General features: G+C 53.1%; 1 protein-coding gene across 1 annotated transcript in view; it reads left to right on the top strand.

Moving 5' to 3' along the window:
- Positions 1–15,023, top strand: part of LOC119444367 (fatty acid synthase-like) — a 296,692-nt gene that overhangs the window by 12,496 nt on the left and 269,173 nt on the right. The gene's annotated exons all lie outside the window — the stretch shown is intronic.

The following is a 15,023-nucleotide window of genomic DNA, read 5'->3' as shown; positions in this document are numbered from 1 at the left end:
CCTTCCAGTATGCTAGCGAATGCAGTATTATACTTAGGCGGAACACCTCGTGTCTGGTTTCGGACAGACGAGGACGAGACCTCGAGCTGGGACGCTTTCAAAGAGAAGCTCAGCGACCTCTTTCGAAATCCGGCCGGTCGGCAGCTGGCTGCAAGAAAACAGCTTGGTACCCGTGTTCAGTCTTCAACTGAATCGTATTTCTCGTACATGCTAGACATGTTCGCTCTTTGCCGGAAAGTCAACGAGAAAATGGCCGAGATTGACAAAGTAGGCCACGTACTCAAAGGGATCGTGGACGACGCGTTCAATTTGTTGATCTTCAACAACGTTTCCACCATCGACGCCATTGTCAAGGAACGCCGCCGCTTTGAGCTCGCCAAAAGCCACCACGTCATTCCACAGTTCTCCCGCGTCATCCTGCGTCGACCTTAGCGCTTCAACCCCCCCCCCCCCCCTTTCAATGAGACCGTCACGCGTATTGTTCGCCGCGAGCTCGAGGCTACAAGTCCTGCCCCGTTCCATCCACGTCCACTAGACCCCACCAATGACCAACGAGCCCCACGATTTCTCTCATTCAGGCAGTTGTGCGGCAAGGAATTGGCCAACTTCGGTTTTCCTGCTATCTGCTCTGTCTCTCGACCTGACGCCAGACCGGTGCCGACAGCTGCGCCTCGCAGCGATCTATATTCCCCTCCCAGATAACGCAACCCTATAGAGTGGAGAACTCCGGACGACAAGCCAATTTTCTTCCGGTGCCTCCGAATTGGCCACGTAGCTCGCCACTGCCGCACCTCCTGGACGTCGCAGTTGTCGAGCTACTTTTCCGCGTCTCCTCGCCCATATGCCGACCCCCGCCGCTACTCGCCTCGCCGTATGCCTCCAGCTCTGACGTATCTGTCGATCATAGTCGTCCGGCTCGCTCGCCGTAACCTCAGTGCCGTCGGTCCCCGTCGCCCCAGCCACGCCGCTAATCGTCGACGACCAATTATGGACCGTCCCGGATGGAAAACTAGACCATGCAGCTCTGGAGGAAGTGCTGCATTATCTTCGTCGTGTCAAAATCCTCCATTGACGCTCCCAACGAACCAGAACTTGATGTTCCCCTCGACGGCCCCCCTTTGACTGCATTAATAAATACTCGAGCAAAGGTGCCCATAATGAGTTATAACCTCTGTCGTCGACTGAAGAAGGTTCTCACGCCTGCTACTACACGAGCCGTACGCGTCGCCGATGGCGGCAGTGTTGCCGTCACTGGGATGCGTACTTCCCGTATAAGTATCGGCGACCACCACGTTCCAGTTCTTTTTACAGTGCTGACCAATTGTCCCCATCACCTAATCCTCAGACTAGACTTTCTTACGGCGTATTCAGATTTGATCGGCTGTTCTACCGGTACCCTTTGCTTCGAACGTCCACTACTCGTGCATATTCGTGCCGAACTGCCGAACAAATTTGGTACGACCGCCTTCGTCTGCCTGCCGCCTAAAGCCTTTACTTTCGTCGATTTGCTATCATCTTTTCTTGTGCCCGATGGTGATTACGTCGCAGCACTTGTTGCTGATGACCTTTTGATGCGCAATATCACTGTGCCCCACTCCGTCCTAACCGTCGCCGATAACCGCACATGCCTCCCCGTCGTCAATTTTGGCCTGACAGAGCAAGTTCTACCCCAAGGCATATCGGTTGCAACGCTGCGTGCTTTAGAAGATAACCACGTCACGACGTTTTCAGTAGACGTCTGCTCCGATTCTTCACCATGTCCACATGATGCTATTTGCCCTGACGCAACATTTAGTCCCATAATTGCTGCACACCTATTGCCTGAACAAGCAGCAGCTCTTTGTCGCCTTTTCGTTTCGTACCACAACACCTTCGACCTCAACAATAGACATCGTACCAGACTTCAATTGTTAAGCATCACATAAATACTGGTGATGCCAGTCCTATTCATCGCCGGCCATATCGAGTTTCTGCTTCAGAGCATAAGGTTATTCAAGATGAAATGAACAAGATGCTTGCCAAAGGCATTATAGAACCCTCGTCGTGCCCTTGGGCGTCGCCCGTTGTGCTTTCTTAAAAAGAAATATGGCATGCACATGGCGTTTTTGCGTACATTATCGTCATCTAAACCGAATTACCAAAAAAGATGTCTACCTCTTGCTTCGCATTGACGACGCCCTCGATTGTCTCCATGGTGTCAACTACTTTTCATCAATCGAGGTTCGGTCGGGTTATTGGCAAATTTGTGTGGATGCAAACGACCAAGAGAAGACCGCGTTCGTCACCCCTGATGGTCTATACCAATTCAAAGTTCTCATTCGATCTATGCAACGCCCCAGCAACGTTCGAACGTATGATGGACTCTGCTTCAATGGCTCAAATGGCCAACTCGCCTCTTTTACCTAGACGACGTTCTCATATTTTCGCCTACATTTGAGGCACACCTTGAGCGCTTATCAGCTGTTCAAGTCTTCCGCGAGGCTGGGCTCCAAGTAAATTGATCGAAGTGTCACTTCGGTCGTCGGCAAATTACAGTGCTGGGCCACCTCGTTGACACGTCCGGTATTCAAGCAGACCCGGAGAACATTCATGCTGTCACGTCTTTTCCTGTACCTTAGTCTGTCAAGGACATCCGAAGTTTTGTAGGGCTCTGCTCCTACTTCCCACGGTTCGTTAAAGACTTCGCAGCGATTACCCGACCACTTACTGGTCTTCTGAAGGAGGACGTGCTGTTTACGTGGGGCCCCGCTCAAGCTGCCGCGTTTGCCCACCTGACCAACATTCTCACCACGCCACCTATACTGGCCCACATTGACCCGTCCTCTCCCAAAGTTCTTAGGCTGTTGTCCTCTCCTACAGAGCTCCGTCCCCATGCCAGTTGTCACGGTATCGGAGCCGTCTTAGGCCAACGCCAACAGTGTCAATATCGTGTTATCGCCTGCGCTAGCTGCCTCCTCACAGCAGCGGAGTCCAAAAACTCGATTACAGATCGTGAATGGCTGTTTCTCGTCTGGGCGCTTTCCAAATTCCGCCCTACTTGTATGGCACGCACTTCTCTGTTTTCACGCACCACCACGCGCTCTGCGGGCTTTCCTCACTCAATGATCCTACCGGCTGGCTTGGTCGCAGCACTCTGCAGGCAGACAGGCAGGCAGGCAGGCAGGCAGGCAGTGAACTTTCTTTTAGGTCCTGAGGAGCGACTCCGAGAACCCCTTACGGGGGAGGAGCCACCGCGGGCCGCTCCCACGTTGGGACGGGCAGGCCGTGCCTGACCGCCGCGTCGTGGGCCCTCTGGACAGCCCGTAGCTGAGCAGTGAGTTCGGAGCTCTTGAGCGCCTCCACCCACTCTTCTTCCGTGGTGAGATTATCGTGGTCACGTAACGAGGGACACCGCCAGAGCATGTGTTTTAAAGTGCAGAAGGGATCGCCGCAATCCGGACAATCGGGCTCGAACGAGTCCGCGTACCTGCTGACCCTGGCTAGACTGGGATAGGACCTGGTCTGCAGCATGCGAAGGGTGGAAGACTGAGGCCTGGAGAGCTTGGCGTGGAGCGGGGGATAGACCCTCCTGCCGAGCTGATAGTGCTTTTGAAATCTCGTTAAACGTGTGGAGCGAGTCCTTGTGGAACCCCGCGTCCGCGCCCTCGAGCGGCGTTTCCCCGGCGCTGTGGGTGAGTTCGTGCGCGCGGGCGTGGGCCTGCTTGTCAGCGACCTGAAGGTCGCCCCCCTTCGCGGTCGACGACAGGTAGCCCCACTCGCGGTGCGGGGCGTTGAAGTCGCCCGCGACCACCAGTAAGGACCCGCCGCCAGTCCCGCGGCCTTCGCCACGAGGGACGCAAAACGGTGTCATTGGTCCCTGGGGGAACTGTATACGTTAAGAATAAAGATGTTGGATTTCAGCCACGCGTTGGGAATGATTTCGATTAGCGAATGCTCGACCTTGCTGTGATCCATGCGCTTGGAGTGTACGACAAAACAACATCGCTTGGACACGAGGAAGCAAATGCCCCTCCTGCCTGCGCCAAAGACGGGGTGGGATCTGTAACCCTGCAGCGAAACTGTCTCCCTAAGTGTTTCCTGTAATAAAATGACGTGCGGCTTACGCTGACGTGAACAAATGAACTGCTGCAGCACTGCCTTTTTCGGCAGGAACCCAGCGCAGTTCCACTGCCAGATTAGGAATTCCTTATCCGGACCAGCCATGTTTGGAGCTTTTGCATGGCCTTTCATACGGGGAACCACGTCTAGAACCTTCCGCGTCTTAGGGTAGACCACATCTTACCGCACCCGAGTACCCGGGGGTTGACTCTCCAGAGCGACCCTAGTTTCTAGGGTGTTGCCCCTGCTCGTGAGAGTAGCCACCGCTTCTACTAAGCTCATGGCTGAGCCTTGGAGGCTGTGCACCGACTCCCTCACCTCCTTCATGGAGTTCCTAATCTTGCTTTTGAATTCCTCGAGGTCCCCTTCTTCCCTCAACGGGGTCCGCGAGAGCCCGCTTCTTGACGGACCGCGCCGGCTCCTGCGTTTCCGCGGGGAGCTCCATGGGGGCCTGCACGAGCGGCACAGAGGAACCCGACTTTAGAAATGACTCGAACTCGGCCCTGAGCAGCTGCAACGCGACTCTGAGCTGTGCATTCTCCTGCTCTAAGTGCGCGACTCTAGGATTGTTCTGCTCTGGCGGCAAACCCTTCGTTACCTTTGCAGGCTTCTGTTTAACTCGATCGGCCCAGGCGGTCTCCTGGATCCTGACTCTCGAGTGAGAGCGCCCCCTGGAGCTGGAGCGCCCTGTGGACCGGCTGCGTCGGTCGGCTGGCGTGACGGAGCGCCTCCTCGAGGACGCACTGGGCAGGCTCGAAACACATGCGTGGCAGCTGGTCGCGCTGGTGTTTTCTCGGCGCGCTTTCGCTGCCTCCTTCTGCGACGGACGACGTAGGGAACTTGGAAGCGTTGTTTGCAAGCCTTGTATGCCGTGAGATGAGGCCTCCTGCAGAGGGGGACGCGAGTCCGCATCCCCTGCAAATCGTTTTCACCGGGGCCGGGCACACGTCGGCGCGGTGACCCAGCCTTCCGCAGGCGTAGCAAACGTCTGTCTGGCGTCTTCCGTATTCGCCGACGCTCCTTGTGGCCAGGCCTTGCCCGCTCCGTCCGGAAGTACGTTGCGGCTTCTGAGTAATTCCAGCATCGAAAAACACCATCGACGTTCCCTGCCGGGTGCCTTCAACTGCTCGACGTTCCTACGGAGCCATTCTTTCGCGTTGGCTTGGACTTATCTGGCCCTTTCCCTCCATGCATCAACGTCTGGCAACAAGTGAGACACAGTGGCGACGGATTACGCCACGCGCTACGCCATCGCCCGAGCGCTTCCAACAAGCTGCGCCACAAATGCCGCTGATTTTGTAGCGTGAGCTACATTGGCCGAGGTTGAGCAGTCTCGCGTGGCTCCTGGAGAGCCGTGCTGGGCATGCGCGAGGAGCAGTGGCGTCGCACGGCACACAGCTGGCGCGCCGGGCGTTTGCCCGCCGTTTGCGCAGGACGTTTGCGCTGGGCGTTTGATTCTTTGCGCTGAGGGTTTGCCAGTGTGGTATAGCCATGGAGAAGGAGAATGAAATTGCTGCTCAGCGGCGCAGAAGAGCTGAAAAGTGTAACTCATCGGATCCTGAAGTAGTTGCCTGGCAATTACCGGTTGAGCGTAGGAAGAACGAACAGAATAATGGTAAACGTGCTGCGAACACACCGGACCAAAGGGAGGAACGTCTAGCAAAGCGGCGTCACCAGGAGGCTGAGCGACGTGCCCGACCATTTCAGCAGCTGCAACAACAAGACACCGTAGATGATGTCAAGGCTCGCTGATTGATTGACTGACTATACGGTGAAACTTGGCGAAAGCGCCAGTGCGACTCGGCCCTTCGAGAAGGACTTCGCAAACAATCCGTTTGGATACATGTACGACGTGTGCGAAAGAATGTGGCACATGAAAGACTTGATGCCGGTAATTAGTGCCATGCCTGAAGCTTTAAGTTTAGCGGCGCCGCCTGAGTGGGGGGAAACCATGGCGCGGGTTTGTACAACGTGCAAGAACTTTCTCGTTAAGCAGAACATTCCACTCTTTAGCGTTACCAATGGGTATCGTTACCCGCCCATGCCATCAGGTATACCGGTTCGGAACGATGTGGCCGACGTAGCTGACACTACGTATTCGGTCATTCCAGCGACGCAGGCGGCGCCACGCGTCCCTCCTCCGAAGCAGTCACCCGGTGATAGAAATCTGCGACTCAGTTCGGCGGTTCGGTCTCGCGGTAGTCATGGACGCGCCGAAGATGAAAAAAAGCGAATAGTAATCGCATTTTCAGCCAATGGTGCAGCGTGCCGCAGTTCTCAAACCGTGCCGTAGCGGGACCTTGATTGCAATCGTCTGCAGGCAGAGCGATTTGACGCTGACCTCGGTGTCTGTAACGGACTTGATGCCGTAGCATATGATGTGACCGGCGTTGAAAGTAGCTTCGCCTTCATTCACACACCTTTGCGTCTCTTTAGCGAGAGAAAGCATGGTCTGCAGCGAAACTAGAGAGCCTGACGTTGCTTTGCTGCTCGAGATGCACACGCTTGCGAGATCGCCTTATCACCGTGTCAGCAGCCATTTTGACCTACCGCCGCGCCGCCTATAGTCGCTGGAATGACCGAATATCCTGGCATAGCCGGGCTAAGCTACTGCTAATTTTCTTTTACGCGACGTGATTCTGCAGCATGGAGCTCCACATCAACTGCTTGCTGACCGTGGTCGGACATTCCTTTCAAGCTACTCATTGCAGTAGCTTTTTGTGACTGCTCCTTTCTTTCTTGGAAATACAAATAGAGCAAATAAAAAAATCACATAAAGTCATCGCCCACATCCTGCAGTGCTGCTCAACCAGGCACAAGCTGACTACGTCTTACCATCCACAGACTAATTCAAGGATCCTCTGAATCGAACTCTGGCAGACATGCTTGCAAAGTACGTCACGTCCAACCATACTGATTTGGACCTTGTCCTACCCTATGTCACATTTGCCTACTATTCTTCGCGTAAAGACACTTGCAGTTATTCCCCGTTCTTTCTGTTGTTCGGTCGAGAATCCACATTGCCACTGGACACAATCCTTCCATCCGCCGCAGTAGCGACCAGCGAATATGCACTTGATGCCATCAGTAGTGCAGCCCAAGCACGCGCAATTGCCCGCGCTGGCCTTCTGACCTCCCAGGAGAACCAACGGCGTTTGTACGATCGCCAAAACAGAGACGTCCACTTTTCGCCTGGATCTCTGGTACACCTGTGGTCCCCGACTCGTCAAGTTGTCCTGTCAGAAAAACTCTTGCCTCCGTACAGAGGTTCATATCGAGTGCTGCGTGCGGTGACTCCAGTTACTTATGAAATGACCCCAGTCAGTACCATTGCCTCATCTGCCCAAATTTCACTGAAGTTGTGCATGTCGCACGCGTCAAACTGTATTACTCTCCTGTTAGCACCGATATTTAGACGCACTGGGACGGTGCTTCTGCTGCCGCGGATGATACGTGCATATTGCGTGTTTCTGGTAGACGATGCGCACGGGCGCCCCGACGAAGACGAACTGCTTCTTGCACTGGAGCTGTCGGCTGAACTGGCCTGCGCTGCAGTTGTCTCGTGTAAATATACTTTGTAAGTAGTCTGCAGTGCTTAATCCTTCGTTCGCGTAACAATATTGAGGCAAATAATTTGGGACAGAAATCAGCGCACAGACAGGCAAAGGACCAGTGCCGTGAGCACCTTCGCAGAGGGAGGGGCAGTATGGGAATGTTGGTATAATGATCAGCATCAGAGCCACCTGTGGAAGAAGATGACGAACGCGCAAGCACGCAGTGTGTGTGCGACATCAGATAAGGCACACCATACCGAACCATATCAATGGCGCAAGGGCGTTCGCGCCGTTACGCCGACGGACGCAAACGCTCAGCCCAAGAACGGGGGCAGCTCTAACCTTTTATAGAGCTGCGCTCAAAAAGGGTTAAGGAGATGTATACAAATATGGTAGAATGAAACGCATGTAGAGCATGCCTCATTAACTCAAGCAGGCTAGGTGACCATTTGTCACCACCCCGTTTCAAAGGGGACGCCAATAAATGATCATCATCATGGCGCGTACCTGGGACTGAGGCACGCGTTCATTGTTCTGTAGATAGGCACTCTAGTTTAATTAATTAGAGCGTACACTGTAAACGAAAATACCCCCGCATGGGAATTTTAACGAGGTGATGTGCCCTATATACTCCCATCCTTGAATATTTATTCCGATGTATGGGAGGAATACAACGGCATTCCCTCGTTTCACTCCGCTCACAACCTGGGGGAGGATAAGGGCGGACATGACGTGATTTTATTCCGCCTTCAAAATTTTGTTCTCCCCGGGAACTCCGCACAGGGAGTTTTAAAAAACTCCCCTGCCAGAACAGGTTGGTCACGTGGTGCTTCCCATAAGGCTGTGCGCCGCGCCAGCGACCGGCCGCGTTCGGCGGAGTCGGCGGTGCTCATGGCTGACGGTTTGTTTACATGTGTGAAGTGTCGTTCCGTGCCAGCGTTTCGCCGATTTTCTTTCCTATACTTCCTTCCAGAAAGTGTTATAGGCCTATCTGAAGCTCACTGCATCTCATCTTCATGTGCGTTAGCTGTGATCACTCTGCTGGCAACGATGAATGCAAGAGCAACGATTTCAAGTGCGGAAAAAGGCTTAGTTGTGACCACGAAGCTGCCGGTTGACTCGTGATGCCGGCTCGGGTTTCTGGCTGTGCTTCCGTGTTGCGTGACCTTGACTTGTGTTCCTCAGTGTGTTAAATACCACTTTTATGTCCTTTTGAGTATATTCTGACAACGTCCGGTGTAAAGTGCCGCGTAGCAATGGCAACAGCAGCCACTGTTCGAGTGACAACGTCCGTGATAGCCGCACATGAATGCCATATTCCGACTTCGTCACGGTGCTGTGCTGCCAGTAAGTTAGACAGTGGTGCAAGCAACTCTTTTATGAATCTGTGTACGGATATCCTCGCCCAAGAAATACGGTAGGACGTAAGTACGTACTGTGAATAAAGCTTCTTAATACTGAGCGATGTGAATTGAATTGTTATCGCGCAGTTCTGTTTTGATCACGTCGTTGCTTCGGATATTGCATTAACATCAGCTCCATCAAACATACTGATTTAGGAGCATACCTGCTGGCTCCGAGCGTGAGGATTCGTTTGCCAGATGAGCGATATGGCTCCGTTTCACAGCCGAGAGACATTGCTTGGACGCGGAGCAAGTAGTGCGGTCAAAAAAATGTATGACTACGCAATTTTCGGTGTTACGCAGGCTGCTACGGGTCATGCTCACATGTAATAAATTGTTATCCAGCCACAATTCTTTCGCATGAAGCTAATTTTGTCATGAAGCACGCGCACGTACATTTTTCTTGCGTACTGTAACTAACGCACTACTTTTTGGCCGCGGACGCCGGCAGTGTGCGAAGTCGCTTCAGCGCTCACGGAATGGCATTCTAATTTTGAAAAATTATGCCATGAACGTTGTTTTTTCAATATTCTAAGTTAACAGTTCCGTGTGGATTTATGTTTCATGTTTGGCCGCGGACGCCGGCAGTGGGCGAAGTCGCTTCAGCGCTCACGGAATGGCATTCTAATTTTGAAAAATTATGACATGAACGTTGTTTTTTCAATATTCTAAGTTAACAGTTCCGTGTGGATTTAAGTTTCATGTTGTTTTCAGAGAGACCGATCTCATATGTGCGAGCCTGTGAGTCGTAACTCTGAAAACACTACAGCTGCTCGCTAGGCCGTTTCGAGGCCCACATTATCGTGGCTATATATACTGGCAGGGTTGCTTCTTGTTGTGTGTCGAGTGTGCGTTGGATGGCTTTCACAGCTCTTCGTCGGGTGTTGCTCAAATGTTTGTGTTTATGTATTGCTTGGTCTGTTTGGTCTCGTTCACTTGTTTCGCAGAATTTGGCTTATGCTTGTGCGTATATTTCGGAATTTGACCCGAAGCCTCTACATAAAAATTGTCCACGCAAATTGACGTGTCTTTTTTTATACTCCCGGTACACCTCGAAAAAACTCCGTCCAGCTCGAAGTAAAAAATAAAAATGACAGAAAAAAAAAACTCCGAAGGCACCACGCAAAAATTCCGCCCGCACGGAGTAAAAAATATACTCCGATCATTCGGAGCATAATAAACTCCCAACCGGGGGGTCGCTAGACGACACGCATTATACTCCCACCTGAGAGTTATTTCCGTTTACAGTGTAGAGCACTGCAACGAGAGGTTACACAGCGCAGGCAACACAGGCACACGGCTTCGACCAACTCGTCGTCGTCGTCTTTTTTGAAGCAGTGCATACTGCTCGTTCTTCTTCAGTACAATTATCTCCCCGGAGAAAAGGAGCCGTCCCGGCGACCTACGGGCAGGAGAGCACAGGGGGGTCGAAATAAGGCTTTAGCCGCTGAACGTGCACGATTTCACGCCCTCGGCGGCGCTTATCCGAAGGTGGCTCAAGGGGTTCTATCATGTAGTTCACAGGAGACGTTTGACTGACCACATGGTAGGGACCCTGGTACTTGGGAACGAGTTTCGCTGAAAGTCCAGGGCTGGTGGCGGGAACCCAAAGCCAGACTACTGAGTCAGGAGCATAGGGTGCAGGAGAGGCGGAAGTATCCCAACGGTGCTTCTGTCGCAGCTGGTCTTCCGTAGTAAATGTGCGGGCGAGCTGTCGGCACTCTTCCGCGTGTGCAGCAGCTTCGGACAGGGCAGTAGACTCCGTTGTGTCAGGGCGATACGGGAGGATGGTATCCATTGTGCAGGAAGGCTCGCGTCCGTAAAGAAGAAAGAACGGGGAAAATCCCGTAGTGGTCTGTGTGGCGGTGTTGTAAGCATACGTCACGAAGGGTAGAACGCGGTCCCAATTGGTCTGGTCAGATGCGACGTAGATGGATAACATGTCGCCAAGAGTACGGTTAAAGCGCTCAGTCATCCCATTAGTCTGCGGGTGGTATGCAGTAGTGGTGCGGTGAATTACGTGGCATTCCTTGAGTAGGGCTTCTATAACCTCAGAGAGAAACACACGGCCTCTGTCGTTGAGCAATTCTCTGGGGGCTCCAAGCCGAAGTATGATGTTACGCAGAAGGAACCATGCAACATCACGCGCAGACGCGCTGGGCAGAGGCGAAGTTTCCGCGTAACGCGTCAGAAGGTCTATTGCCACAATCACCCAGCGGTTGCCGTCTGAAGTACTCGGCAGGGGCCCGTAAAGATCAACTCCGACGCGGTCAAAGGCGCGTCCTGGGCAAGGCAAGGGTTGCAGTGGGGCAGCTGAGGAACAAGGGGTATTCTTGCGGCGTTGGCAAGCGAGGCAGGAGCGCACATATCGGCGGACGAATCGGTACATTCCGCGCCAGTAATAACGGAGTCGCAGGCGCGCGTACGTTTTTAGTACTCCTGCATGCGCGCATTGCGGGTCATCGTGAAACGCTGCACATATGTCCGAACGTAGATGCCGTGGGACCACGAGTAACCATTTGCGGCCGTCCGAGAGGTAGTTACGGCGGTAAAGGAGTCCGTCGCGAACAGCGAAGTGGTGTGCTTGGCGACGCAGTGTACGGTCAGAAGAAGGCGCTGATGGGTTGGACAGAAAAGCCAGCATAGAGAGAATCCATCGATCCTTCTGCTGCTTCGAAAGCATGTCCGTGGCAGTAAGGGAGGACTCGCATATTGGTACCGTCGAAAATTTGGGCTGCCCTGACACAGGGGAGCGGGGACAGGGCATCCGCGTCCGTATGTTTACGGCCAGAGCGGTACAGCACTCGAACGTCGTACTCTTGGAGGCGGAGCGCCCATCGAGCGAGGCGACCTGAAGGATCCTTTAAGGACGACAGCCAGCAGAGGGCATGATGGTCAGTTATTACGTCGAATGGGCGGCCGTAGAGGTAAGGGCGGAATTTAGTTATGGCCCAAATGATAGCCAAGCATTCTTTTTCTGTAACGGAATAGTTGGCTTCCGCTTTCGTCAGAGCGCGGCTGGCGTAAGCAACGACGTATTCATCGAAGCCAGTCTTTCGTTGCGCAAGAACAGCGCCAATGCCGACACCACTAGCATCCGTGTGAATTTCTGTCGGTGCGCTGGGATCAAAATGACGGAGAATCGGGGGTGAGGTTAGAAGACGACGCAGCGTCGTGAATGCGGCATCGCAAAGTGGCGACCAGGCCGAGAGGTCGTGGTTACCCGCGAGAAGCTGCGTCAAAGGCGCTATTATGGTGGCGAAGTTGCGGATGAAACGGCGAAAGTATGAGCACAATCCGATGAAGCTGCGGAGTTCTTTGGTGGTCTTTGGTCGTGCGAATTCGGCGACTGCTTGGAGTTTGGTAGGATCTGGAAGCACACCATCTTTCGAAACAACGTGGCCAAGGATGACTAGCTGTCGGGCGGCGAAGCGGCACTTCTTGATGTTGAGCTGGAGTCCAGCATCGGCGAGGCAAGTGAGAACGCGTTCGAGACGGAGCAGGTGAGAAGAAAAGTCCGGGGAAAAGATGACAATGTCATCGAGGTAACAAAGGCATGTCTGCCATTTGAGGCCGCGGAGGATGTTATCCATCATTCTTTCAAATGTGGCAGGCGCATTGCACAGGCCAAAGGGCATCACGGTAAATTCATATAAGCCGTCAGGCGTAACGAATGCCGTTTTCGGGCGATCTGACTCAGCCACCGGGACTTGCCAGTAACCAGATCGTAAGTCTAAGGACGAAAAGAATTCAGCGCCTTGGAGGCAGTCTAGTGCGTCGCTCACTTGTTCGTGTATGACCCGACGTAGTTCCGGAGACAAGGAGGACTCAGACGACCGGGTAGCAGGCAAAAGGGACAGTTGACGCGCCACTTCCTCTCGAACAAATTGTTTGACTTGGTCGAGGAACGCGGAGTGGGCGGGAGCAGCATTGAAACTGTCGGTGAGGGCCGAAATCGTGTCGTCCGGCGCGGCAGCTCGGCGCGTAGTGAGGCGTTGTTTGCGGAGCTCGTCGTAGCTCTGGCACAGGGTGATCACCTCGTCAACCGTTCGAGGATTTTTCGCCAAGAGCATCTGGAAGGCATCATCGTCGATGCCTTTCATGACATTCTTTATCTTTTCACTTTCTGGCATAGTGGGGTTGATGCGCCGACAAAGGTCAACGACATCTTCAATGTAGCTGGTGAAGTTTTCACCCTTTTGCTGAGCGCGAACCACGCAAGCGTTGTTCCGCACGAAGCTTTCGCACAGCAGGGCGACCGAAGACCTCTTTGAAATAATTAGTAAAAGCAGTCCAGGTGGTAAGGTCGGATTCATGATTCCGGAACCAGAGATGAGCGACTCCAGAAAGATAGAAGTTGACGTTAGTCAGTTTATCCTTGTCGTCCCATTTGTTGTGCGCACTTACGCGGGCGTATGAGGAGAGCCAATCCTCGACGTCATGATCGTCGGCGCCACTGAAGACAGGAGGATCGCGGTGGCGTAGGGCACCGGAGCAGACAACAGGCGATGCCTGGGGAGGATCGGGCTGCTCGGCGTCCTCAGGCATGGCAGAGACGAGAGGGAGCGTCCGGCTGCGGAGTTCCAGGTCGGTAAAGGGCCCAGCACCTCCACCAAATGTAGAGAGGCACTCTAGTTTAATTAATTAGAGCGTAGAGCACTGCAACGAGAGGTTACACAGCCCAGGCAACACAGGCACACGGCTTCGACCAACTCGTCGTCGTCGTCTTTTTTGAAGCAGTGCATACTGCTCGTTCTTCTTCAGTACAGTTCCAATGACTGGGCGCCGGGCGCCGCTCGCCACTCTCCGCAGTAGCTTCTGCGCTCCGACTGCAAACATGTCTCGTCCAATGAAGGCGAACGTTGCTTCTACGCCATGCACCAGAACAGCCAGGTATAGGAAGGGATACCCTAATCTAACAGAAGAATAGAAGAAAGAACGTTTAGCTCACAAACGTGCAAATAAGGCGCCACTATATAATGTTTCGGACCCTTATAATGTTCTAATACCCCTTCAGGCAATTTCGGGAATTGCTTTTTGTATTAAGCGAACCTGTTTATTTGTGAGGAACACAGATGGCCCGCTCATACACATGTCCTGGTCAAATTTGTATATATGAAAGCTTCCTATACATCTTTGCAATTGCGTATCAACTATCAATAGGCCGTATGAACGTGTGTGTTGCTGGTATCGTTGACCACACGTGCAAATAACGATACCTTTCCAAGTGCGTCAAAGTAGAGATGGCACACTTTTATGTGATGGTGTTATGTGGAGCACTCTGGCCCTCAGAGCGACATTAGAAGTGGATTCGGAAGATTCTGATTTCAGAGACAAAGTCACAAGAATGGCATTGGCATGATGGACACAAGGTAGCATGCCCCCTGCATGCCCTCCAGGCATTTCAAATCGTTTGGAACCACTCTGCGACGCCAACACGTTCACAGTGCAGGGTTGCTAACAGAAACCTACTAGCGTTAGGTTGAGAGTCGGTTTTCTGAGCCAACTCACAGGAACTTGCAATTGGTAGTTGTGGCCTACCTGGATGGAGCATGCGTTACAGCTGGCATCTGCGAACGGAAAAAATGGACCGAAGTTTGCCTTACCACCGAGACTGCCTGGTCACCAGCTATTCACCACTGTCTAGCAGGTGTCACGGAAAGCGGCGTCGAATGAGAAGAAAAGATAACTTTCGGAATGAATCGATCACCTACATAAATAAGAAACAAGCTTTGGCCCCACTGGCCCGTTGTCAGTTTTCTCGTAGACGATGACCTCAGCATTCTGCAGTTCCACACGCTTTCGCCCTACAATCCTCCTCCACTTTCCACGTCACGGTTCCACTGGACGCTCCTCCTTCGCTTGCATCTTCGCTATCCCCGTCTTTGATTTGCGGTTGTGCTCTGTGTTCGCTTTTTCATCCTTCGCTGCGCTTGTTCGATCGGTGACGAGGGACGCCGACGCAGTG

Source organism: Dermacentor silvarum, chromosome 3 (assembly GCF_013339745.2).
Source record: "Dermacentor silvarum isolate Dsil-2018 chromosome 3, BIME_Dsil_1.4, whole genome shotgun sequence".
NCBI lineage: Eukaryota > Metazoa > Arthropoda > Arachnida > Ixodida > Ixodidae > Dermacentor > Dermacentor silvarum.
Note: the sequence above shows the minus strand (reverse complement) of the source record. Positions and strands in the feature narration are given on the sequence as shown.